General features: G+C 45.9%; 1 protein-coding gene across 2 annotated transcripts in view; it reads left to right on the forward strand.

The window, feature by feature from the left end:
- The window catches only part of LOC149329625 (synaptotagmin-1-like), a 216,960-nt gene that overhangs the window by 127,551 nt on the left and 65,096 nt on the right, over window positions 1–24,313 (forward strand). The window contains exon 1 of one of the 2 annotated variants that reach the window (XM_089560365.1): window positions 15,294–15,311. The exons of the other annotated variant lie outside the window; for it this stretch is intronic. The gene's annotated coding sequence lies outside the window, so the exon portion shown is untranslated. Of the gene's footprint in view, window positions 1–15,293; window positions 15,312–24,313 lie in introns of those variants that run through there. 2 annotated transcript variants of the gene reach the window in all.

The following is a 24,313-nucleotide window of genomic DNA, read 5'->3' on the forward strand; positions in this document are numbered from 1 at the left end:
CGCCACGGGAGCGAACGCACTACACGCATAGCTGCCAGCGTGAGTCAGGAACGCGTGGGTCTTGATGCAAGCGTGGCCTTCCGCTTCCTGTCCGACTTGTCTCGCTTTCACATATGCGCTTCGCTTCCTGTTTCGAGCGCCTGTCGGCCGCTGTCATGTGCGATTCGCGCGGGACGGCTGGCGACTGCCTGCACGCGTCTCCATTTCCGCGGGGCCGTCACATGTCGCAACGCGGAATGTGTGGCAGCGCGAGAGACAGCTGGGGTTCTGCGCTGTGGCCGTTTCGCTGACGTCGTGTACGCGGTTACCCATTAGCGTCCATCCGAGCACAGCCGTGTGTGTATGGCTACAAAGCAAAGCGACACATTGGAGTAATGTCCTTCCTTCCTTCCTTCCTTCCTTCCTTCCTTCCTTCCTTCCTTCCTTCCTTCCTTCCTTCCTTCCTTCCTTCCTTCCTTCCTTCCTTCCTTCCTTCCTTCCTTCCGTCCTTCCTTCCTTCCTTCCGTCCTTCCTTCCTTCTTTCCCTCCTTCCTTCCTTCCATCCTTCTTCCTTCGTTTCTTTCGTTCGTTCTTCCTCTTTTTTCCACTCTTTCTTTCCTTTTTCCCTTCTTTCTTACTTCCTTTCTTCATTTCTTTCTTTCTTTCTTCCTTCCTTCCTTTCTTTCTTTCCTTCTTTCTTTCTTTCTTTCTTTCTTTCTTTCCTTCTATCTTTCTGTCCTTCTTTCTCTCTTTATTTCTTTCTTTCTTTCCTTCTTTCTTCCTTTCTTTCTTTCTTCTGTCCTTCCTTCTTTCCTTCCTTCCTTTCTTTCCTTCCTTCCTGCTTTCCATCCTTCCTTCTTTCCTTCTTTCTTTCCTTCCTTCCTTTCTTTCCTTCTTTCTTTCCTTCCTTCTTTCCTTCGTTCTTTCTTTCCTATTGTTCCTACTATCTTTTTCCTTCCTTCCTTAAATACCTTATTCCTTCTCTCTCTCCCCTCTTTCCATTATTCACCTGCTTCTTTCTCCCTTTGAATGTTTCACTTACTTTCACTCTTTTCCAGTTCCTTTCCTTGTTTATTTCTAGAGGCCCGTGTACTGTGCGATGTCGGTGCACGTTAAAGAACCCCAGGTGGTCGAAATTTCCGGAGCCCTCCACTACGGCGTCCCTCATAGCCTTAGTCACTTTGGGACGTTAAGTTCCATGAACAAAACCAAACCCTTGTTTATTTCTTGTCCGGCTTATATATGCGCTTTGGTTATTTCTTATTGGTTCCTTCTCTCCTAGCTTTTTCTCTATGGCCACATATCAGATGGAAATTTAATGCCGGAAATAGGGTTCGTGATAACTGTGATTATTTTGACGGATGGTGTAGGTTGCGTTTGGCATCCTAGTAGTAAGAATCCTTTTTTTTTTGCGCAGCCACACCTGAGTTCATAATGCGCCAAATACAAGGTGATGGTGCAATATGTTCTGCAGGGTTGCCAGATGGTTCCGGCTTCTGGTAGCCAAATTGGCCTGCGTAGTAGCCCAAACGTAGCCAAAAGCGAAAATTTTGCGTAGCCCAAAAGTAGCCAAAAGTATTTCTTTTTGGGACGACATTTCTTAAGCATATTAAATTAATTTTCGGCAAGAATATTTACATATTAGATTTCTTTTCCGTCTGAGGTGGTGCCCACGGTGTGTTCTTTCCGTTGTTACATTTCACATCCCTCATGCGCGCTAACCACTACGACTAACCAGGTGCGCTAACCAGGTCCTCAAGATGGGGCCGCAGTTCCACTTTTCATGTGCGGCAGTAGGCCATATCACCTGAGGCGGGTTACGACAGCCAGCCTGCACGCGGAAAAGAACGGCGGCGCTATATAACGCAATCGCAGCTCTGGTTTATAAATATTTCACCTTTAAAATGATCGCGCGCACATTACACACATCGACAGTGAAAATACCTTGCTCTATACTTACGCAGCCTCACATTTCAATTTTATGCATTAAGAGAAAGGTTCTCACTGAAAGCGTCACCTCAAAGCACCTAGCATGCGCCTTCTTGAAGCTACATTCCACGATATGCATGAGCTCAGAATAAATTAAGGATATGTGCCATTAGATGATAATCTATGTCGATTTCATCTTCAGTCTAACAGTACGTTCACAATAATGAGAAAAACATTTTAACCTTGAATTCCGGCTCCTTTTTCCATTTCTTTTTGTAGTTCCGGATGTACATAGTCAACTTGCCCATTCTGATTAAAGTTCTCGTGGCGACGGATCTAATGTCATGTCATGCCACTAACTTCCGCCGTCCTCGTTCTTACAGTGGGTTCCGCGCCGCGCCAAAGGATGACGCCATGGCACCGCATGAGTGCACGTGGATTACGCAACGGACACGGCGCTCTCGCGTAGTTCGCGATGAATATCGAGGGCTGCACGTGTGCCGCTTGAGGCTGCAGAAAAAGCGTAGGCTCTTGCGAGTTGCGCGCTTTGTGTGTCCACCACGAGATTAGGAAGAAACAGAAGAATACCTTATTAATGCGTAAGCATAATTTTCCTCATGCGTATCTTGAGCAGAATGTGTTCGCAGAACCAGAATAAACAATACAAGAAAAGAACATGCCTGGCGGTGGGTTTCCAACCAGCCACCTACCGCAGCCGAAGCGGACCCCCAAACCACTAGGCGACGTCTACGGCTAACGATTAATACGTGAGGATCACGAAACCGCGCAACAGAAGCGAAACAGTAGCATTTAATGCTTACGCATTCGTACCACGTAGGGACTTAAGTTTTCTTTGTGTTTTACCTCTATTCTGGTACCATGGTCACCCGTGGTACACCGTAAATGGGAGAACGCTCACGTGTGCAGACAGCAACAGTCTATGTTCGGTGGCGCGCGGGCGTGGGTGGCGTTAGTTCGCGAATTAAGTGTAATCTATAGGCCGTGAAGTGTTTCCTGGGGGCAACTTTCACGTAGTGTCCACTGTTTATAAAAGAAATCGAAAGGCCATGATCCTTGGCCGCCTGACACACACAAGTTTTCTCGAACACAGCGTTTACAAATTGTCATTTTGTAGTAGACGCGCTTAATTTGTTTAGCCTGCAATAGCCTGCATTTTGATTCCAACATGCCTTTTATTTCTGTCCCTGCGTTATTGTAACAGAGCACATTATAACTACTTTAACTTTTTTTTTCACGCATAAAAAAGATGTAGCCAAAAAGTAGCCACATAGCCAAAACGAAATTTCTGACGCCAACTCGGACAAAAAGTAGCCCAATTTGGCTATTAATAGCCCAATCTGGCAACCCTGATGTTCTGTTCTAAGGCTCATAAAGTAATGCTGGGGATAAAATTCACAATTCCACTTCAGGTGTTTAGTAGAGAAATTTACGCGAGTCTCCAGCAGGAGATCTAGAGAAGGCACATAAGCAAGGCAGCAAAGCCTGATGAATGGTGTCGATCTTGAGAAGTGCCTCGCAAATGCTAAGCCGGATACAAATGATGCATAGCTAAACTTGAAGCTTCTCAGTAACCGATGTTCCCTCAACATACATTAACGATGAGCTCTCTCTGGCATGTGGAGAAGCAGCTTAAAGGCATGACAAATGTCTCGTATAACTGTGGGTTTAAACTTTCGTATATAATACTTAAACGCTATTTTTGTTCATAATCGCGCTCAAGAATTTGCACGTCGTTTTTACTGTTTTGTTAATCTGCATTAGCGGCTCAGGACGAATTCATATTTTTCTCATTTGGAATGCATTGTCGGAGACTGAGTCCGGAATTCTGTCCCGCTGAGCTAAAATGATTAACCTTTGAAACTGTAGTGAATAAATTGTTAGTGTCAGACATCTGAGCAAAGTCCTCTTCAGGAGATTTCGGTCGTTCACACGGCAACTGCGTGGGCGTGATAGTCCTCGTCCGTCTTGCTCAAACGTTGCATACTCGCTTGTCTGGTTCGAAACATTTCATTATGGGTGCATACTTGTGTCACGACGTTCGCTTTGCTTCTCGCCCGATGTATGTCGTTTTCGCTCTATGCTCTTTAAAACTAAGGGAAGAGGGTAGGCCATATTCTTCCAAATGTATTCTGATGCTCATTTAAGATTCCTTTCATACCCAACAATTCTGAACAAAAGCATTTTTGAGCTGAAAACCGTTTATGAACGCAATCTTTTTCATATAATATAACATTTTACTATAACCATCAATATATCCGCGGATCACGCGACGGCAGTCTTGAATTTTTTTTTTCTATTAACGTTTTTGCCAACGTCAAAAGCGCTCCGCATTGGTTTTCAGTGGCAGTCTTAACTGTCCGGTGCGATCGATGGAAACACTTTAACTCGTCAACAAAATGACTTTTCGTAAAAAAAAAGCGCGCCAAAACCATTTGGTTAGGAGGAGAACGTATTTAGGTTAAAATTAAGGTTAGTGACTATATAGTCATAAGCTGAAAGGTGAAGAGCCCCGCCGCGCTGGCTCAGTGGTCACGGCGCTCGGCTGCTGACCCGAAAGACGCGGGTTCGATCCCGGCCGCGGCGGCTGAATTTCGATGAAGGCGAAATTCTCGAGGCCCGTGTGCTGTGCGATGTCAGTGCACGTTAAGAACCCCAGGCGGTCGAAATTTCCGGAGCCCTTCACTAACGCGTCTCTCATAGCCTCAGTCGCTTTGCGACGTTAAACCCCAAGAAACCAAACCAAAACTAAAAGGTGAAGAGTCTTTAAAATGCACCGAAATAATTTTTTTTTGTCTTTAAACCCAGCCTTCTTGATCCATGGACAAGACACTTTCCAATTCGCATAAACGCGACTAAGTGCCAGTTTAGGCGTTCTTCCGTCGAACCATTAGAATTCCAACTTCGTTCCAGTTACCAGCGCACAGATTGGCGCGTGGGTTGACTTTGAATGAGCGCTAGGTAAACAGGTCCATAAGAGTTACTTTGGTAAAGTGAGTGGGCTCAGATTAGTCGTGCATCCCGTCCCTATTACCACACAATCTTCCTCCTTGGTGCACCGAGCTAAGCGCCTCGAGATGCAAATTAACTCTCGCTCCTTGCATTATGCTTCGGGATAAAGGAGTCCATTAAGGTCAGCAAAGGAACGTGGGTGGCTTTGATCGCCAAGTTTTTAGCTCTGAGCGTTCTTCGATACGCGGGGTTTCGGCGGCGTCTGGATTCGCTCCTCTGTTCGCTTGCGTAATTAAATTTATGCTTAATGCCGTAACGCTTAATTGCGCTCACGCTAATAAAGGTCCCGGTTGCTCAATAATATTTCCTAAAATATATTTTACCGCAGATTGTCTTCATACTTCCATGCCCTTGGTTTAATTATACGGATTACGGATGTTCCTAATGACCTGCGCTTGTGAAGATTCTTAGAAGTACCTAATTAAGCATAATTATTCGCGCTGTGTGGCCATTGGAAGAGCGTAATTTCACGCGCCATGACGTCATATTATAGGATTTGAGCAGGCCGCAATGGACAGCATCCGTTTGATCTCAACCATCTCGGGTTCATTTAACATCAATCGAAATGTTCATGCTTTGATGGTTTTGAATTTCGCCTCCATTGAAATGCAGACGGCATGGTCGAGATCTAACACGCGACACTGAATTCAGCAGCGAAACACCAAAGCACCAAAGCAGTTAACAAAAAAAAAATTGCGAGCACACTTTGGCAACTGAAGTGTAGAGAGGCGAAAGCCGAGGACACTATGCCGTGACGACTTCCGGTGGATGTGACGTCACACCGTTCCCGTGGCTATATGTTGATACCCAAACTGTACATTTTTCGCGGATCTTAAGTGTTAATCACGCTTAATTACACATTCTTACATCTAATTTGACACAAATCCGACGTTTTTTCGACCGTTCTGTGACAATTTCCACTACGCCGTGACGACTTTCGGTGGATGTGACGTCACACCGTTCCCGTGGCTATATCGACGGCCGCGCTATTTCGATACAATTTCGACATGTTTGCCTATAATTAATTAACTAATTAGCCGCCGCGGTGGCTCAGTGGCTATGGTGCTCGGCTGCTGTCCCGAAAGACGCGGGTTCGATCCCGGCCGCGGCGGTTGAATTTCTTTGGAGGAGAAATTCGAGGCCCGTGCACTGTGCGATTTCAGTGCACGTTAAAGAACCCCGGGTGGTCGAAATTTCCGGAGCCCTCCACTACGGCGTCTCTCATAGCCTTAGTCGCTTTGGGACGTTAAACCCCATAAACCAAACCAAACCTAATTAACTAATTAATCTACAGTGATCAAACTTGGCTTCTAGGTTCATTTTTATTCCTCCTCTATGTGAAGCAACCATTGGGTTTCTTCTATCTATTTTAGTTACCGAGTTAAACGCGTGTGACACACTTTGTTAACGGATGGCAGTAAGAGCCATTAAAGGCTTCGCCTTTATAAATGCTGAAGCCACCGAGCCTCCGCGGTGGTTGCTGGCTAAGGGCTCGTTAAACTAGCCTAGTAAAAAAACATTCTGCGTTCCCACTGGCCTCCTTTAAAAGGGCTAATTTTGTACCTCAGCGCTGGCCTAGTGGCTTGAGCATCGGCCTCACAAGCGGGAGGTGCGGGGTTCGATTCCTAGTGTCGCCACCTACCCACCAGTGGTACAATTAGCACACGGCTTCCCATGTTCTGGTGCTGGGATTCTCTGAGGTGAAGTGCTTTAGAAATGGGTCTTTGACCCCACCTTGATTAACCGAAGAACACCTCGTTCCATGGCGCTCTTCGACCACAGATGCCCTTGCGCCATAAAAAATCATCATCATCATCATCTGCTTAAATTGGTAAAGTGGTTTTTGAGGAAATTAAATGGCGCAGTATCTGTCTCACATATCTCAGTGGACACCTGAACCGCGCCGTAATGGAAGGAAGGCAGGTAAAGAGGTCCATCAGCTGCTTGATTTTTCGCGGTTGGGAAGGGCCTTTTCTGAAATGGCAGTTGAGCGACGGAAGGTCATTAACTCTAGTTCTAACACCGAACAGTACATCCACACCGCCTGTAATAACATGTCGCTTTTAGTAAAAAACAGCTTTATTACGTTCATGCTTGCTAATGCTCGGGGATTTGTATTTTTTTATCGCAGCGATACACTCTAATTATTGTTCTCCGTTAATCGCTTAGTGTAAATGCCTGGAATAAGACGTTGTGGCAGCTTTCAGATCGTGACGCACGCGGCCGACGAGCGATCCGCTTAATGGCAATGTCTAGGAAAGGGCATCCCGGGAATTCCTGGAACACGAGTCGCACTGACGCAAAGCACTCCGTCCCGCTTTCTGCGTATCCTAATTACATCTGCGCTAATGTATGCGATTCGCTTAACGATAAATCAGGCGAGGTGTGGAGTCTGACCGGCCACCTTGCAATAGTGCACGCTCGAGAAGTACGACGAGAGAGAGAGAGAGAGCAAGACGGAATGAAGGAAAGTCAGGGATGTAAACAAGGCTGCTTCCGAATGGCTACCTTACGCGTGGAGAGGGAGATCAAGAGAGAGAAAGAGAAAGGAGAAGGACAAGAATCTGGGACTTTTGTGTGCCGTAAAAGCGTCGTGGTTGGCGTTAACGTGTCCAGAAAATCTTCATTGTGTGAGAGGGTCGTGACCTCACGACCACGTGACCTGGCGCGAGTAATTCAAACACGCGAGAACGATCATGACGTCACTGTACACGATAACTTATTGATCTACAGGGTCATGACGTCATTACACCACGATTCTCTCAGGAGAGAAAAGCAATTGCGCTGTAAAGAAAAACAGTCGAGCCGGGACTCGAACCGCTGCCCTTTAGGTCGTCAGCTAAGGGATACCATTTAGGACTCGACAATTTAGGAGGGTTCGTTCGACTTGATTATCAGGACACCTTATGTGTCTTGTGTACATAATTATATTAAAAATAAAATAAAAACAGTGTTCGTGTCTACGAAGTGATATGCAAAAGTACCCCAGGCTGGTGAAGGGGCCCATTTTACTCAAGCAGCACAAAGAATCGGCCTAGTATTGGAAATGAATGGTTTCAATCTGGTCCTTGGTGGGCCCAGATTTTGCCAGTACATTTCCAATATTGGGCCGATTAGTTTTGTTGCTTGGGTAAAGCTATCGCGCCGGACAGTTAAGACAGAGCTTAAGTGTCCTCCGAATTTTTCAACGCTGCAGGCCTTAGCGCCAGCTATAGGCACTCTGTGGGCGTTCTTTGTTTTTATAAAGCAAATGCACTGCACGTTTCATTCACAAAATGAAGCGGTACATAATGGAAGATTTATTAACCGCGAGATGCATGCGGATACGCTTATCATCCGATTGTATGCAGATAGACACACACTCCTTCTTAGAAGTGTGAGGCGCTACTGGGAAGCATGGCTCGAGTACTCTCTGGCGGAACTTTGGCGTTCACTGCGAGTGCCTTCAGACGGGCATGCAAGGGCAGTGGTAATTGTAAGAGAGAAAATCACCAAGAGCATGAAAGATGTGAGATTATTCAGATCCCGGGGCGGTGTGCTTATAGTTGTGTGGAGATTATAGAATGCAAGCTCAAAAAATTTAGAGATGAAGGAGGAAGAAAATTAGCCACTGTGGCATAGTATGCAGTAACTCGTAACCCGCGGCTTCGTTTTGTCACGTTAACCGCGAGTCCGACTACTCTGACCCAAAACAGAAACGCTCTTTCGTTCGAACCCCGATTTCTCGCCTAAAGGAAAAACAGCCTCCCGCGCAGAACAAACTTTGACATGTTTCTAAGAGCGGAAATGCTTCGCAGTTGAGTTTACAATGCCTTTAAGGAGACATGTTAGGCGGTGTGTGTTTGGAGCTCGTACTTATTACGAGGTGACAACTGCCCCGTCCGTCCGTCCGTCCGTCCGTCCGTCCGTCCGTCCGTCCGTCCGTCGGACCGTCCGATCCACAGTCCGACCCACCATCCGACCCACCGTCCGACCCACCGTCCGACCCACCGTCCGACCCACCCTCCGACCGACCGTCCGACCGCCCGACCGTCCAGTCACTTTCAGTCATATTGAATCCATTCCTACCGTATCCAACCCAATACAATAAAATCCAAATTAAATTAAACTCCCATCAAACTCAGTTAAATAAAGCCCGATCTAATCCCTTCGCTTTCTCACATACCCAACGACCTACTTCAACGTGATCTAATCTATTATAATGTTTGTGTGTATACTGAGGTTTCTACAGCGAAGACAGAGGTGTCCGAAATTAAAGCTTCCTGCAATCTCTTCCACAAAAGCAGCACCGCTCACGCGACTCTATCAGCTGCTGCGAACAGTAGTAGGTCACTGCGCTTCGCCTGTCCCCTTCGGCGGTTCTCTGATCAACCGAACGTTGAACTCCGGACGCGGAGCGATCTAACGCACTGGCATCCGGCTGTCGGCCCTAAACCAAGCAGAAAGCAGCAGCAGCAACGGCGGTTGCATACGAGTTGCTTTGGGGCCCCTGGAATCTCTTCGGGCTCTCTTGCGAGGCTTGCACCGGAGATTTACGCGACCGGTCGTTCGTCTTGGGTTGGGTGAGTTATATTGCTGTCGTGAGGGCAGGTACGACTGGCCACGACTGCCGCGAACGCCATCCCCGCGTAGCACAATGCGGGGCGTTGGACTCGGGATCTGGCCAGATGTGTTGTGTGCGCGTGTACGTACGGAACCCTCTGCCAGCCTTTTGTGTGTGAAGACGTATAGAAGGCGCGTGCGCGATTGCCGTGTGGTTGGAGGATGTGCGAGACATCCTTTATGCGGCTGTTCTTCGCTTGCTCGCTCCACTGATTACTGCTGAGGATGTATGGGTTGAGAACGAAGGTGCCGATTCACAGCCCAGTCGATCTGCTCTCAGGTGATAAGTTTTGGTCGTGGTATAGAACTTTGTAGAAATACATGGAGGACTGCCGCCATTTTCAACGCTGAATTATGAAGGAAGCTACGAATACCTCATCGCAGGAACTGCAGAGTTGAGAGAAGATGAATCCCGCACACTCTTACCAGAAGAGGGCAAATACGGGCTGGTCGGTACACGTTTTACGAATTGGAAAAACAGCGCAATCAAAGACGAGACACAAGAAGGACAAAACACCAGCGCTTCGTAAAACACTCTTACCGTAGTTCGAAAAGCAATTGTTACGATTGTCGTCCGACTGGACGGGAATCTGTTAGTACGCGAACTGTTGCGCCGTCTTTGGGCTGAAGGATGCACTACAGTTAATTCTTTGGCAGCGAATACAGTTACCAAGTCTTTTCATTTTCATTTCGTTTATTTGGTCAATACACAGAACGTGATATCACATAATTGATTGGGACAATAGCATACTCCTAGTTTGGCTCACAGTCAAACACTGTGGTAGTAAAGACGTCTGAAATTAAAAAAATTACTAACATGAGTAAGCATGAACGTTTATACAATTTTATCGCGGTGATGCCTTTTTACTGAAAAAGTTAAACTGTCAGCTTCTTTTCTTTCTATTGGTATTGTATTCGTTATGTCCTCACACGTATATACTAGTATCTTAAGTACTAAGTCTAAGTACTAGTAATATTAATAAGTACTCGTGTTTTCTCGCCACACTATTCTAGTAAGCCCTGTTCAAACACATTGCGACTTACTGGTGGAATAAAGTCCAGATTACTGGCATTTCTGGTGTTGAAATTCGGAAATGCGAAGAGGTGCATTAAAAGTGGGCGACTGAATTAATTTTATTCACTGTGATAGAGGCTTCTAATTCATACAAGAGTGTTAACGGCAAAATATTGAGTTTACGATAAAGTCTGAGTCGGTATTATGATTCGGAAAAGGTAATAAGGCTTGCAGCTCTTTTTTGAAGTGAATGAGAGGATCTAAGTATGTTTTGTAAGTGGCGGCCCCTGAGTCACAGCAATATGTTAAATGAATGAATGAATGAATGAAACACGGATAATACATGGATATCAGAACGGAGATGACAGAGGATGTTCTACGCCTCAATCACGCAAAGCAGGGTGGTGAAAGTTTCGAGCATGCGCTGTTAATGAGGTTTCCAGTTCATGCTGCAATCCAGCAACGCTCCGTCTCATCGAATCCACTTGCTGTAATCCAACTTCGTCAAAGTAATAGTAACTAGAAAACTAGCAAGAAAAGTGACTAGAAAAGAAAAGGAAAGAAAAGTGATGCCCGGAAAGATTTCCTGCTCACAGAGGGACCACACTTTTGCCAGCTACCGAAGAAACGTTACTAGAGATGAGCGCTGGAGAGCAGTTTTGTGAGTAATGTGACTAAAGAACTTCAATGTTTATGTCACAGCACTCTCCTGTCAGCCTTCTAGCTGGAAGTGTGGCCTGTTGCGGTGCTATGGTATACTGTTCAGCGTGTTTTCCCGCAACCTGGTGGTAAAATAAATATGAAATAGTCCTGAATATTACAACATAAATATCTTCTTGGGAAGCGAAGTGGTTGGGAGTGGTCAGGACAGTAAGTTCCTTGTTACTGCTGTTTTGCAGTCTTTTTACAAGAGAAGTTTACAGCAGATATATGACATGGGAGAGGCCTTTCCTTTGCAGTGGGTGTAGTCAGGCTAATGATATATGATGCTGATGATTACATTCCACTCGCCATTCATGAAAAAGAGAGAAAAACAAGCAGGTAAAAACGGAGTGTATAAATGTAGCATAAAATAATTCTTCTGCATGGTGTCGAGCAGTATGATAACCTATGATTGACGTTATTGCGTTCGGCAGGTTTGCTCGAAACATGAGCAAACCTATCTAAAACCTAGCCTGTCAGTACCGGCGTAACATTTTGTGGCGTTGTAAGTTTAAATTCCCTTCGGTAGCTGCATCTTGTGAGTTGGTTGCTCACGGAGGAACTGTTAGCGCTTGAAACACAAGGACAGAATGAAGCGGACAACAAATGCGCATATTTTCATGTCCAACGTTCTCGAACAAAATTTTAGAAAATTGTAAAATTGTAAGATACTCTTATGGAAAGAAACATTGAAGGTAATCGTCGATTCTTCTGATACGCAACAAAATGTTTCTTTTGAAGCTTTTCCAATGATCGCATCGAACAGCTAAGACTGCCACAGAAAACCAATGGGGAATGGTCTGGGTGATAGCATAAACGTTAATAGAAAAAAAAGAATGCAAGACTGCCGTCGCGTGATCTACGGATATATTCATTGTTAAATCTTCCATTATATGAAAAACTGTGTTCATAAACGTTTTCCCCGCTCAAAAACGTTGTTGTCCAGAGTTGTTGGATATGTGTGAACTTCGTCCCGCCCTTGTGTTTGGAGCGCTGCAAATTTCGTTGATTTCATGTAAAGCGGTCATAGCAAGAGCCTATTCGAAATCAATATACCGTGTACCAATTTTCCCAAAAACGATCAGTGCCGTAATGCGTATCTTCATTTAAGTTCGCAACGATCCTCATCCTAGCTTGCATTCGCACGTGACAATGTTGGTACCTCTCTGATATTAAATCAATGACTGTATTATCATGTTTGGCTCCTTCAACCTAAGCGGTGACCAAATGAAATTCCATTGCGTGCATGATCGCTATGCTCGGTTGTTTTCAGACCTAGGCTAGTGAATGGTTCTGGAAGACAGCAGAACATCTGGCTGCTTAGTTGATAGTTTGGAATCAGCGCGTTTCGTTGTTCTTGCTGCGATTTATGGAGACAGCATGTGAAGGTCGCTTAAGTTAACGCGCTTAAATAAAGTCCACCGGCTGTTGTCGCACATTCCAGCCCACATTCCGAGCGAGACTTTTCAATTTGCTGTCAGCTCAAGGACCATGCTGAATGAAATCTAGGCTAATTATGCAGCGGTGCGCAGATCGAGCATCATCTGGCAGCTGGTTTCCGGGCACTCAGTTTCCTGCAGAATCAGTACACTGAATTTAGTGGTCCGTATTAGCATGGCGCTGTTTGAAGTGGCGTATCCTTAATGACTTCTGGGGTACTCTCGTTATTTCGTGTGTATAAGCATTGCCAGATGCTGCATCGATTACTGGTCTTCAAAGCGTCATGCATTATGGATTCTCTCCAGAATGGGGACTACAGGGAGATGTCAGCCTGTGCGAGAGAGAGGGGATAGGAGAGGAGGAGAGGTAAACAAGGAGAGGGTTCCGCTCAGTTGCTTGGCATAGCCGTGTTTTTCTTGAACATGTGTTCTTTTTAAGTTGTTGTGACGCTGCTTTGAACATTGAAGTCGCGGTTGTTGTCAGTTTGACGTACCCCTTCTCCTGTCTACACTAGTGCAACTTAGTGAAGCAACCCAGCCGAGTAACGTTTAGGCTATGTGGTGAAGTCCAGTTACGTCACTAAGTAGTTAATCTGTTTTCCCTTTTCTATTCAATTTGCCCTCCTCCTCGTTCGAAAGCTCAGCGACTAGGAAAAAGAAAAGAGGAATCAAGATGCTTACAAGGAATTTCAAATGTGCCTGCAATATAAATCACATTACGTTATTTGACGGAATAAAGCGAACAGAGAGAGCTGAGTATATTTCGATTATATCGTTATTCAGTAAGCACAAGTTCTCACGTTGAGCACAAAACTGACTAATTATTTTACTGAGATCCTTAGTCTAGGACAAATTTATGTACAGTTAGCAACAAATGAGACGCGAACATGAGAAGTCAAATGTCGACACAGAAAAAGACGTATTAGCTTCTGGCGAGAAAATAGAAGCACTGTTGGTTAACAATTTTATAGGGCAGTATTCGCGCCTTCGAAGCGAAACTAACCGGCTCTGGTGTATTCTCATTTTGATGTTCGTGTTTCAGTTATCTTTTTTAGCATTTCAATGGTTGCTGATAGTTCATTTCAAAAGTCCCACCGAAATGTAAAAAAATGGCTGAGGCTTAGCTTAGGTTAAGCCTAGTCAGATGCGAAGCATATTGTCGCCGAGTTGCATATCGAGCACGCCGCTTGGCTACACGTTCTTCACGCTCTTCATCAGTCTCTGTAGCACGCCGCAACTTTTGCTTCTCATTCCAACGAGCAACCCTGTCTCCAGGAGGCATCTCTATCCCGTGTACGCCTAGCAGAGGCAGGCGCACCCCCTTGTATACCGCCGCTCCAACATCACGTGTTCACTACAGCGCACCTAGCGGCAGAAGCAGGAAACACATTGGTCGCGACGCCTCGCGCGACGGTGCGAGCTGGGCCCCCGTTTCTCATCTGCTGCGACGTCACGCATCACGTGGTATGACATGGAGGTCACGAAAGGTCAATGGTAACGACACCGCCGCGCTCGAGGAGCTGGGTTGGGCTATTTTAGTATGCTTCGCATAAAAGATACAATGACGTTATCTTTTTCAGTACTTTCAAATTTGTTTATTTTTCCTTCGAGGCCGAGGGTTAGAGGAGGGGTAAGCATGCGATTTGTTTTAATTATCAGTTCGTGTTTTCCTTCTTACGGTTTAGGTTTAATTCGCAAGTTTATTTAAGAGGACCAGAAAGAAGGCAAATAACAGAAAAAGCCAAGCTATTGAAGTCACTGCATGTGTTCTTTTAACATAGGAGCGATCTCCGTAGCCCTTGTCTCATCTACCGTAAATGAGCTTCCAGAAACACCCCAGTAGATAAACACGACAGAACTACGACCAAATACGACAGAAATGCGACTAAAATGCTTTGTCGATTTGTCGTAACGACAGACTTTCCTGTAATATTTTAGTATTTTTCCGTAGTGATGTCGTTACGGCAAGGGAAAGCACAATACTACAGAAAATCCCGTCGCTAGTGCAAAAATTTCTTTTGTTACAACAAGCTAATAGTGAAAAAAAAACATTAAAAAAATTTTGATGCGAAAGAAAAATTCGGCTCGGACGTCAACTTTCGTGCTGCCACGTGTGGCGGCAGCGCATGAATTAAAGAGGAAAATAAAATTCAGATCATCGCTCGAAATAGAGGCGCGCGAAGTGGGAGTCCAGTGTTTGTGAAATTCTTTCGCCCCGTGCTTTCGAAAGGGAATGAAGAACGAACAGCTGCAAAGCATGCCTGACCGAGGTCTCCCGCTGGGCACGCGAAAGAGCGCGGCCTGACGTTGAGCTCGAAAAAAAGCTCGATTTGTCGGCCCCCGCAGTTCGTTCTTTTTCCAGTTCGCTCGTGGCACGGGAAGTGCTTTGGATAAACCCGCGTGGCTCTCTGCTTTTATTTCCTTTCGCTTTACATTTTTTTTTTTTCGGAGCAAGGACGAACGTTTCCACGCTCGCGTGACAGTTCTGGGAGGCGCGCTTTTCCGCAGAATATCGCTGATGTACGGCGCCGCGAGCCTGGCGCCATCTGTCGCGCCTCGCGTGTAATTGCGTCTTCCTGCCAGAGCCTTTGCGGCACCCGGCTTGCACACTACAGGTAGGTCATTGTATCATAACATCGCGGCATCCTATCTACGCTCTCTACCTCAGTTCTTCGTTTCCCCTTTCCACCCAGTGTGCCCAGCTTTTTCTCTTTCTTTCCTTCTTTCTTTCTTTCTTTCTTTCTTTCTTTCTTTCTTTCTTTCTTTCTTTCTTTCTTTCTTTCTTTCTTTCTCTCTTTCCTTCCTTCTTTCTTTCTTTCTTTCTTTCTTTCTTTCTTTCTTTCTTTCTTTCTTTCTTTCTTTCTCTCTTTCTTTCTTTCTTTCTTTGTTCCTTTCTTTCCTCGTTTTCTTTCTTTCTTTCGTCCTTCCTTTCTTTCCTTCTTTCTTCCTTTCTTTCTTTCCTTCTTTCTTCCTTTCCTTTCTTTCCTTCTTTCTCTCTTTCTTTCTTCCTCTCTTCCTTTATCCTTTCTTTCTTTTCCTTTTATTCGTCCTTTCTTTCCTTTTATTCATCCTTTCTTTCCTTTTTTCGCCCTTCCTTCCATCCTTATTTTTTCTTCTATTCTTCCTTCTTTTCATTCTTTCTTTCTGTCCTTCTTCCTCTTCCTTTCCTTCTTTCTTTCCTTTCTTTCTTCATTTTCTTCCTTTCTTTCTTCGTTTTCTTTCTTTCCTTCTTCCTTCCTTTCTTTCCTTCTTTCTTTCTGTCTTTCTTAGTTTCTGTTTAATTTTTTTCACTGCTTTAGAAATGCTGTTCACAGCATGGGCGTTATAGCGAAACAGTTTTGCGTTATGGGTTTTTAAGTAACAGATAGTCGTTCACAAATTTCGATTATATCCATACCTACCGTGCTGTCGATGCAATAACCAGGTAGGGCGGCTACAATGCTTCAGAGATTCCTAAATTTAAGTGGAAAGAAAATTGGCGCCACCGTCTGTTCGAGCGTTCTAAAGAGCACCTCAGCGGAGCCACTGTGCTCGCAATTGTGCTGAAATGAAATTATTTGCTTTTCTTCGCTACCTTAGCAAAATCGATGTCGATGAAAGATATTCAAGGCTGAGAGGGAAAAAAAACGCTCTGAAACGTTTCATGTAAGATGTGTATATGGAGTTATGGAGTGACAGAGGCTGTGTGATGTGCAGATATACAGAAATTCTTTGATTTTACACCTATTTATCGCATGGTTTCCACATTCTTTGCGCATAATTTCCTGTAATTTCTGTATCATGTGTGTGACGTCATATGAAGTCCGTATCAATTTCAACTTTTCATCATCCGTTGCGTCTACAGACGATATACATGCTGAATAATGAAAATCTTCATGTGGAATATTTAAACCGAAAAAAAAAATACTACGCTTCCGGCCTGCGGATTCTGTCTGCTGCAGAAGGAATTTTGTTCAGACGAGCCGCCAACGCTACTGATGATGATAATGATTGAAATGATGGCGTTGATGATGGGGGTGTTGGGTGGTGCTGGATAACATTTTTCTGCTGGATGAGTTATTTTGTAATGCGGTTCGAGACGCACACTTTTTCCGTCTTGATTTGAGCGTCCATACCATCCAAAGGTAATTAGAACTTTATAAATTACATGTTTCTTTAGCTATAAGGTTCAATTTCATGGGGATACCGACTGAGACTACTAGATCCCTGTCTTCATTTTAATATGAGAGCTCAAAGAGCTCACAGTCTCTTTTGATTTCTTTTTCTCGAAAACCACTGTCAAGAAACTCCATGGAGCAGCTCTCGAGAGCACTCAGAAGAAGGGTCATTGACCCCACTCCGCATGTGGAGAGGATAGCTTAGTAGGCAAGAGGGCGATGCTTGAAGGGCTTAGGAATGCCACCTGTCGCACGCGTCAGAATTTGATCTTCACAATATTGAACGCGTGTCTTGTCTTGGCATGACACGTCGGCGCGACCTTTGCATGAGTCTGACGGGGAGAAGAGAAGCTTTAATGTTTAGTGTTTTTTTCTCCCGCATAAACTTATCTTGCTTGCGTTAGCTTATCCAGCCAATCACAGCTCTCGGTATTTGAGTGACCGCGTCTGATCTTTGTGGCCTCGGGTCTTGTGAGTCATCGAACTGCACCGTATTCGCTCGGACTAGGAGGGCTGTGGAGGGCTCTTGTATAGGTCACCGTCATGACACGTGAAAATGCCGCCGCTGCACGGAATAATAAGCTACTCCGCTGTAGACGGAGGAGGAATAGGTTCGTGACTGTTCAGAGAGAAAGTCCGGGGACTCTTTTATGCGTAGCATATTGCAATCACTCAGTTCAGCCCTTGGGCGCGGCCGGGCAGCCACCAAACCACGTGACGTGACGTCACGTGGTTTGGTGACGGTGACGTGACGTCAACAAACCACGTGAAAAAAAACAAAAAAAAAACAAAAAAATGAAAAAGAGAAAAAAAAAGAAAAATGAAAAAAAGGACGGCGGAGCATGGTGGCGGTTGCCACCGCCCCGTTTCAAAGGGGGCGCTCCTATCCATCCATCCATCCATCCATCCATCCATACGTCACGGAGGAAAAGCTGCTGAGAAAATCGAGTGCCGCCAAGCAATACCTCGCGCAAAAAGACCGCGCAATATCCAACGCATTCTTGGCTTAACCAAACTAAGCCTGGGCATCTTTTGTGCTGTTTTTGTTTTAACGCGACAGCGTTGAGGCTTGCGTTCTGCAGAAAATCTGTCATCGTCAGCATTGTGAGCCAAAGATTGGCCGGGGTAGGGTGACCGACGTGGCCACCCTATCCATCCAGGCCGGCCACCCTATGGCCAACCTGGTGTGCGACATCCTGCCCGCCTCGCGCAACCCTCCTAGGTGGAAAAAAAATGGGCCGTTCACGTGACCTTGCCACGTCATCTTAGTTCAAATGAGTTTATCCGGGCCACCTTGGTCACGTGACTTTGTGGTGTCGTCACAATCCGCCCGCCGGATTGGGAGCAAACCGACCACCGTGGCAGGTAATGATTGGACGCGAGAGGTTGCTCGGGAAGAGCAATCTGGGTCTCAGAAGTCCCAACGACGCCAGCACCCGCCTTCGCAGGGCAGTGGCGCATCGCTTAATCGCTGTACTACTGCCCCAATAGTGGTATGAGGGCTATCAGGGTTCCATGAATGTAACGTCGAGGATGATCAGTTGCGCATATATGGATATTAACCCATTAACGCTATGGCGCCGTACCCTTATGCAGGAGCTTATGTGTCTCCGTCAATTTTTTATTGCGTAAGCAATACGGCGCCAGGTTTCGAGCCATCGCGTAGCTCCCGGCGGTGGCCACGGCTGGCCTTCAGCCGCAGCGACGTCAAACAGATGGAGCGCCGTTGCCATGGCAACCGTTTAAGCCGTGCTTCACCAGGCTACACGCTGCTTACGCAACTTGCCCGGTTTAACCAGAGCTGAACCTCAGCTAATTTTTGAGCATGTGGAATTGACGATGTCAAAGAGGAGGTTAACCGGGGAAAGGTAACAGCATAGTGCCCTGCATTGGGGGATGGATGAGGGAATATAACGGTGAGGGAAAAAAGGGAGCTAAGTAGGAATGTTGCCTGCCGTAACCAAAAATTCCGTCAATTATACCCAAAATTTCCCATTTCAAGACTTTTTTTTTCTGTAGCTGGTTGAAAACTCCGTCAATTTAAAAAAAAAAGTGATAATTTTGGTGCCTAAAATTCCGCCGAAGTCGTTTAAAATTCCTTTTTTTCGCCAAATTTTACTCTCCGAATTTGCTGGAAGAGGGAAAATTCCGGGAATGGAGCATCACGGCAGCTAAGAGGAAATGAAGTTAGGGAGGACTTAGCGTGCGGCACAACGTATGATGTAGGTACGACGCCCTCAAGAAACGGAGAAGCGGCAGGCCTTCGAAGCAGAAGGTCACCGAAGTCATCGTCCTAGGATCGTTTTCGCTCTCAGCGGGCAATCAAGACGCTCCTCTGCATGAACAGTGACAGAGTGTTTGACCTATGATATTACACAATTTTTAAAAATACCCTTTTTGAGTTAGAAGAGCGATTTTTTCGTCATACCATTGTCAGTGGTGTAGTACATCAGGGTACAGCTGAGAGCTGCTAACTAGCAGGATGCTAAACTAATATTGAGTAGTTAACTTTTTTAACTATTACTATTAGACTCTGGCTGCCGCGGTGGCTCAGTGGTTATGGCGCTCGGCTACTTACCCGGAAGGCCGCCGCCGCGGTGGCTCAGTGGCTATGGTGCTCGGCTGCTGACCTAAAAGACGCGGGTTCGATCCCGGCCGCGGCGGCTAGAATTTCTTTGGAGGAGAAATTCTAAAGGCCCGTGTACTGTGCGATGTCAGTGCACGTTAAAGAACCCCAGGTGGTCGAAATTTCTGGAGCCCTTCACTACGGCGTCCCTCATAACCTGCGTTGCTTTGGGACGTTAAACCCCACTAAACCAAACCAACCAATTATTCACAGGCGTGTAGTCCACCGTAAGTAATATCTACATCAGTTTTTTAGAATTTTTAAAACGTGATTATCCTCGGTCTTGTGACCCTACAAATTCTGGTTACATCGAGCCAAAATGCATGCGTTTTCGAGAGGCTTGCAGGAAAAGCAACCTCTCCAGTGCACGTAACTCTTCGAAATGGTCAAAATTTATTGGGCCACATCGCCGGCGGTTACCGAGTTTTCGAAATTCTAAAAACTGATATGGATATTAATTACGATGCGCTACACGCCTCTCAATAATTAAAGAGCCTAACTGTAGTACTCAGAAAGTTAACTATTCGCCATTAGTAAACCAGCCTGAGGTTAGGATACCTTAGGTGTGTTCTGCGTGCTGCACCGCTGGCAATGCTATGCCAAAAAAAAGCGCTCTCCTAACTCAAGAAGCCTATTTTTCAAAATTGCTTAAAGTCTTAGGTGAAACACCCTGTATATGGCAGACCTGTGGGTAGAATGTAATGGCGAACAGGGAGCGAGAATTTCCGGAAGCCGAGATACGCGTGTCCTATTTCCGGTCTAAGGAGCGGCGACAGCGGCATCTGGGTTTCCTAGAAAATGCCGCTTTTCATTCTCTTTAATCCATTAGCAAAGCGCATCCATTCGTAGAAGCCGAATGTGTTTAGCAGCGCGCGCCAAAATAGATGATTCTGGTTCTGTTTTTTTTTAAATCTTCTTTAGATGGAGATAACAGTGCGTTGTACCCACTGTCTAACGCAGGGATTCTTCGCTTCGGGCTAAATATGGAGCGCAGCAGCAGAAATTACTGTTTGAGTTTATTTTCTCGTGGCCTTCTTCCTTGCTTTCTTCTCTTCTTTCACTCTCCTCTTCCTTGACTGTTCCCTTCCTTTCTCGTTCCGTACTTTTCCTTCTGTCAATCCATTCTTTTATATTTAACTCCCTATTACATTTATGCCTGACCTTCTTTCTGTCTTGCTTTCTTTCTGCCTTCCGTTCTTTTGGCCTTCCTTTCGGGTAGGCACGAATATTCTCCGGCCTACGTCTTATCTTTCCCGTCATTAAAACTTTCTTTCTTTCTTTCTTTCTTTCTTTCTTTCTTTCTTTCTTTCTTTCTTTCTTTCTTTCTTTCTTTCTTTCTTTCTTTCTTTCTTTCTTTCTTTCTTTCTTTCTTTCTTTCTTTCTTTCTTTCTTTCTTTCTTTCTTTCTTTCTTTCTTTCTTTCCTTCCTTCCTTCCTTCCTTCCTTCTTTCTTCCTTTCTTTCTTCCCTTCTTTCTTTCTTTGTTTCCTTCCTTTCCTTTTTTCTTTCTTTGCTTCTCCCTATCTTTCTCGCTTTCTCTCTTTCTTTTTTTCTGCCTTTTTCACTCTGCGGGGCCGGCACCATAATGCGACAGTGTGCTTCCCCATACACATGATCCTCGACATTCTGTTTCTGGGCAACCACTAATGGCGCCGTGAGACGACACGAAAAAAAAAAGAAAAATAGAGCAATCAACATCGCTTTGAAAAAAAAAAAAAAAGACAGAGAAACACTGAAGCAGTTGCCAGCCTTAACCATTTCGCGCATCGCAGACTTTTTATTGCTTTTTTTCTTCCTTGAATTCCGTTCCTTTTTCGTCATTAAAAAATACACAAAGCGCTTCTTCTGTCGCTCTAACGAGCCGCGCACGCTGGCAAAGGGATAGAGAAAGAGCGAGTGCCGCCCTTCGACGCTTCCCGTGACGCACTTACCGCCATCTGTCGCCGCGACATTTCCTGGCGCGGATGTCGTCGTTGCGACAACGCCATCGTCGCGCAGCGCGCAAGTGTCGAGCGTGAGATCCTCCGTCCCCTCACCCTCACACACCAGCTGTCCTACTACAGCCTCGTACTCTCCCCCTCACTCACTGGCAGAACTCACGGGGCTGTTTGTGTTTCTGCATGTCATGCCAGTGGCAGGGTAGGGGTGGGTATCGGAGAAGGCTCCATTCCGTTCGCAGTGCTTGCTTGATGTTGCATCCACCACCGTCGCCTAATGTCTACCCTTCTGTCGCAAGCCATGTCGTCAGCATACAGCAGGGAGCGCTCTCCCTCCCGCCTACATCTGAGTGTTGGCGTGGTGAGGTCCCGTTTATTTCGAGGAAGCATGTCCCTTTGTAAAAGGTTTCGTGCGAACGCTTTTCTCCACCGCCGGATTGCGAAAACTCAAGGCCACATGTGGCGCGGATCTGTTCCGGAAAACTTGTGTGGTGTAGTGAGTGATGTCGCCCGTTGGTGCAATGTGACTTGTGAAACACCGTTACGAAAGTATACCTGTGTATGTCGAGACTGTTTTCCTCCCGGCTCTAAGAGGGCTTGATTGCTCCACAATGATTTAAAGCACCCAGGCATGACGCGTCTCTCATGGAAGCGTGGGTGAACTTTGTTTTTCTTTTGACTGCCCAAAGGTAGCGCGACAGTCTGCGGACACTCGAATCTCTGGCCAGTCGACGCGCGGTTTGTTCAGCTGTTAGGGTAAGTGCATATTCATGCGGTCGTAACATTCGACCCTGCAATAATGAGGCAGTGAGGGTGCAGCATAGCAGTTTTTTAATTCACTTCGAGCATTTCTTTACGTACGCCGTGTGCTTCGCATAGATACCAGGAGCATCTCCACGACTTAGCGGCCCGCCTATCTCATTCCTCCAGTATTCAATCGTGGGTGCCCCTGGTGATCCGAGATACGCAGCTATATACCATTGGGATCGAAGCAAAGTGTGTTATCATCATCTACACTGCAGAAATAGTGTATGTTTTGAATATCAGCGAATAAATTAAGATAACCGCTGGTCCAAAAGGGTAATGGACTGGATTTCATGAGGAGGTAAGCGTAGCAGGGGGCGGGAGAAAGTTAGGTGGGCGTATGAGATTAAGAAGGTTGCGAGGATAGGGTGGCCGTAGCTGGCACAGGAAGGGGTTAAATGGAGAGATATGGATGAGGCTCCTGCCGTGCAGTGTAGGCGTAAGAACACACAGAAATCCATACCTTCACTGTACGGAGCCCATAAGCATTCCACATAATTTCTATACGATTTCCGTACAGTGTACATGATGTTATATGGAGCCCGTAAGTTGCCTTACCTGCTCCATACCCGCTCCATATGCTTCGTATGGACCCCATAAAATTTTTTACGGAAACTTATGGAGTTATGGAACTTGTCATATGGAAAGTTTCTGTAGGGGATCCCCTCTATTCCATTCATATGGGAAACAGCTAGGCTTGCCGTCTGCTCAGTACACCTGTTTTCTGTCGCTAAGGGCCGTCGGAAAACTTGCATCACACGCGATTGCAAAACCGGCTTTAAAGTTTGACGTAAGGCCGGAAATGACAACGCCGGAGCGCTGGAGCTTAGCAAGCGGTGGATATGAAACAGCAGTGAAATGAAAGATTATATTGCTAGGCGCTGTCGCTGCGTTCTAGTCCATACGCTGTTCATATGTTTCTGCTGTCTATAGTCGCCTGTTCTGCTGTTAGCACGGCTTAACCTTTTTATTTTTGCGCGGTGATTGTCCGAGTTAGGCAGGGCTGTTCGCAACAGAGCAGAGAACGGCGGACGACAACGAACGGTGAGCAGACGGCACGTTTTCTTGGATGTCTTTTGACCTAAGAGCAACAGAAAAGAGGTGCTCCTTAGGATATTGCCGCGAATCTTTGTCGCGTTTGTTTGCTGTGTTTATTTGTTCTTGCTTCAAGGCTACCGGCGCGCCGCTTTATCGCTTCGTTTGTGACGCAAGACGCGCCTAGATTTATCTCGATCGATCGCATCCAGGCGGAGCCGATTCTACTTTGTGCCAGAATGTTCTAGTAACTTTCCAAGCTTTACCTTGAATGTTCGCTATCAGCTTTAAAAAGACCACGGCCGACAGCGGCGGGCATTTCTGTTCGACGACCGCCGAGCACGCTTGTTGCTACGCCGCCGCCGAGTGATTAAGTTCTTTGCGGGCGCAAAACAGCCCGAATAAAGAGTTTCGTTTCGAAGACGTTCACGCTGTTTTCCTGTTCGCCGTACTGCAGTCACCACTACGTGACATCTGGTGGAGGTGCTGGGTACTAGGTTCCATCGTGAGGGGCATAGCTGGATAGCAGGTCAGCACCTCGTGACAGTAGTCAGTAGCCACCGAAACCAAGGAGCATAAGGAATTTCTTTCGAAATTGTGGTGTTAATTAATTGGAGGTTAATAGTTTAAATATTCAGTCATTTAAAGATAATTGACAAGAAAGTAGAAGAAAAAACCACATGCCGTCGGTGGGATTCGAATCCAAGTCCTCCGAATTTCGCGTCCGGTGCTCTGCCAACTCAGCTACGGCGACGGCTGTCCAATCTTCTGTTTTCGCGGGTATTTATGCGTAGTGTTGCTTATACATTTCGTCCTTATAGGCAGCCATGGATATAGGAGGCTATAGAAGAACGCGACGCAATTAGAACGACGCAGTAGCTAGAGCCGTTCTATCATAGAAGATGCCAGACGCTCCGCGCGTTTCGAAGAACTGGCGCCATGACTGATGAAGGATTGTGTGGCTTCCTCCGCCTTTTAATACGGAAATATACTTACGGACAGCCAATTGCTGATACCTAAGTGAGAAATGGCAAATTGTGTGCCATTGCTGATACCTGAA

This window comes from Amblyomma mixtum, chromosome 9, assembly GCF_055824585.1.
Source record: "Amblyomma mixtum isolate Tamu chromosome 9, ASM5582458v1, whole genome shotgun sequence".
NCBI classification, from domain to species: domain Eukaryota; kingdom Metazoa; phylum Arthropoda; class Arachnida; order Ixodida; family Ixodidae; genus Amblyomma; species Amblyomma mixtum.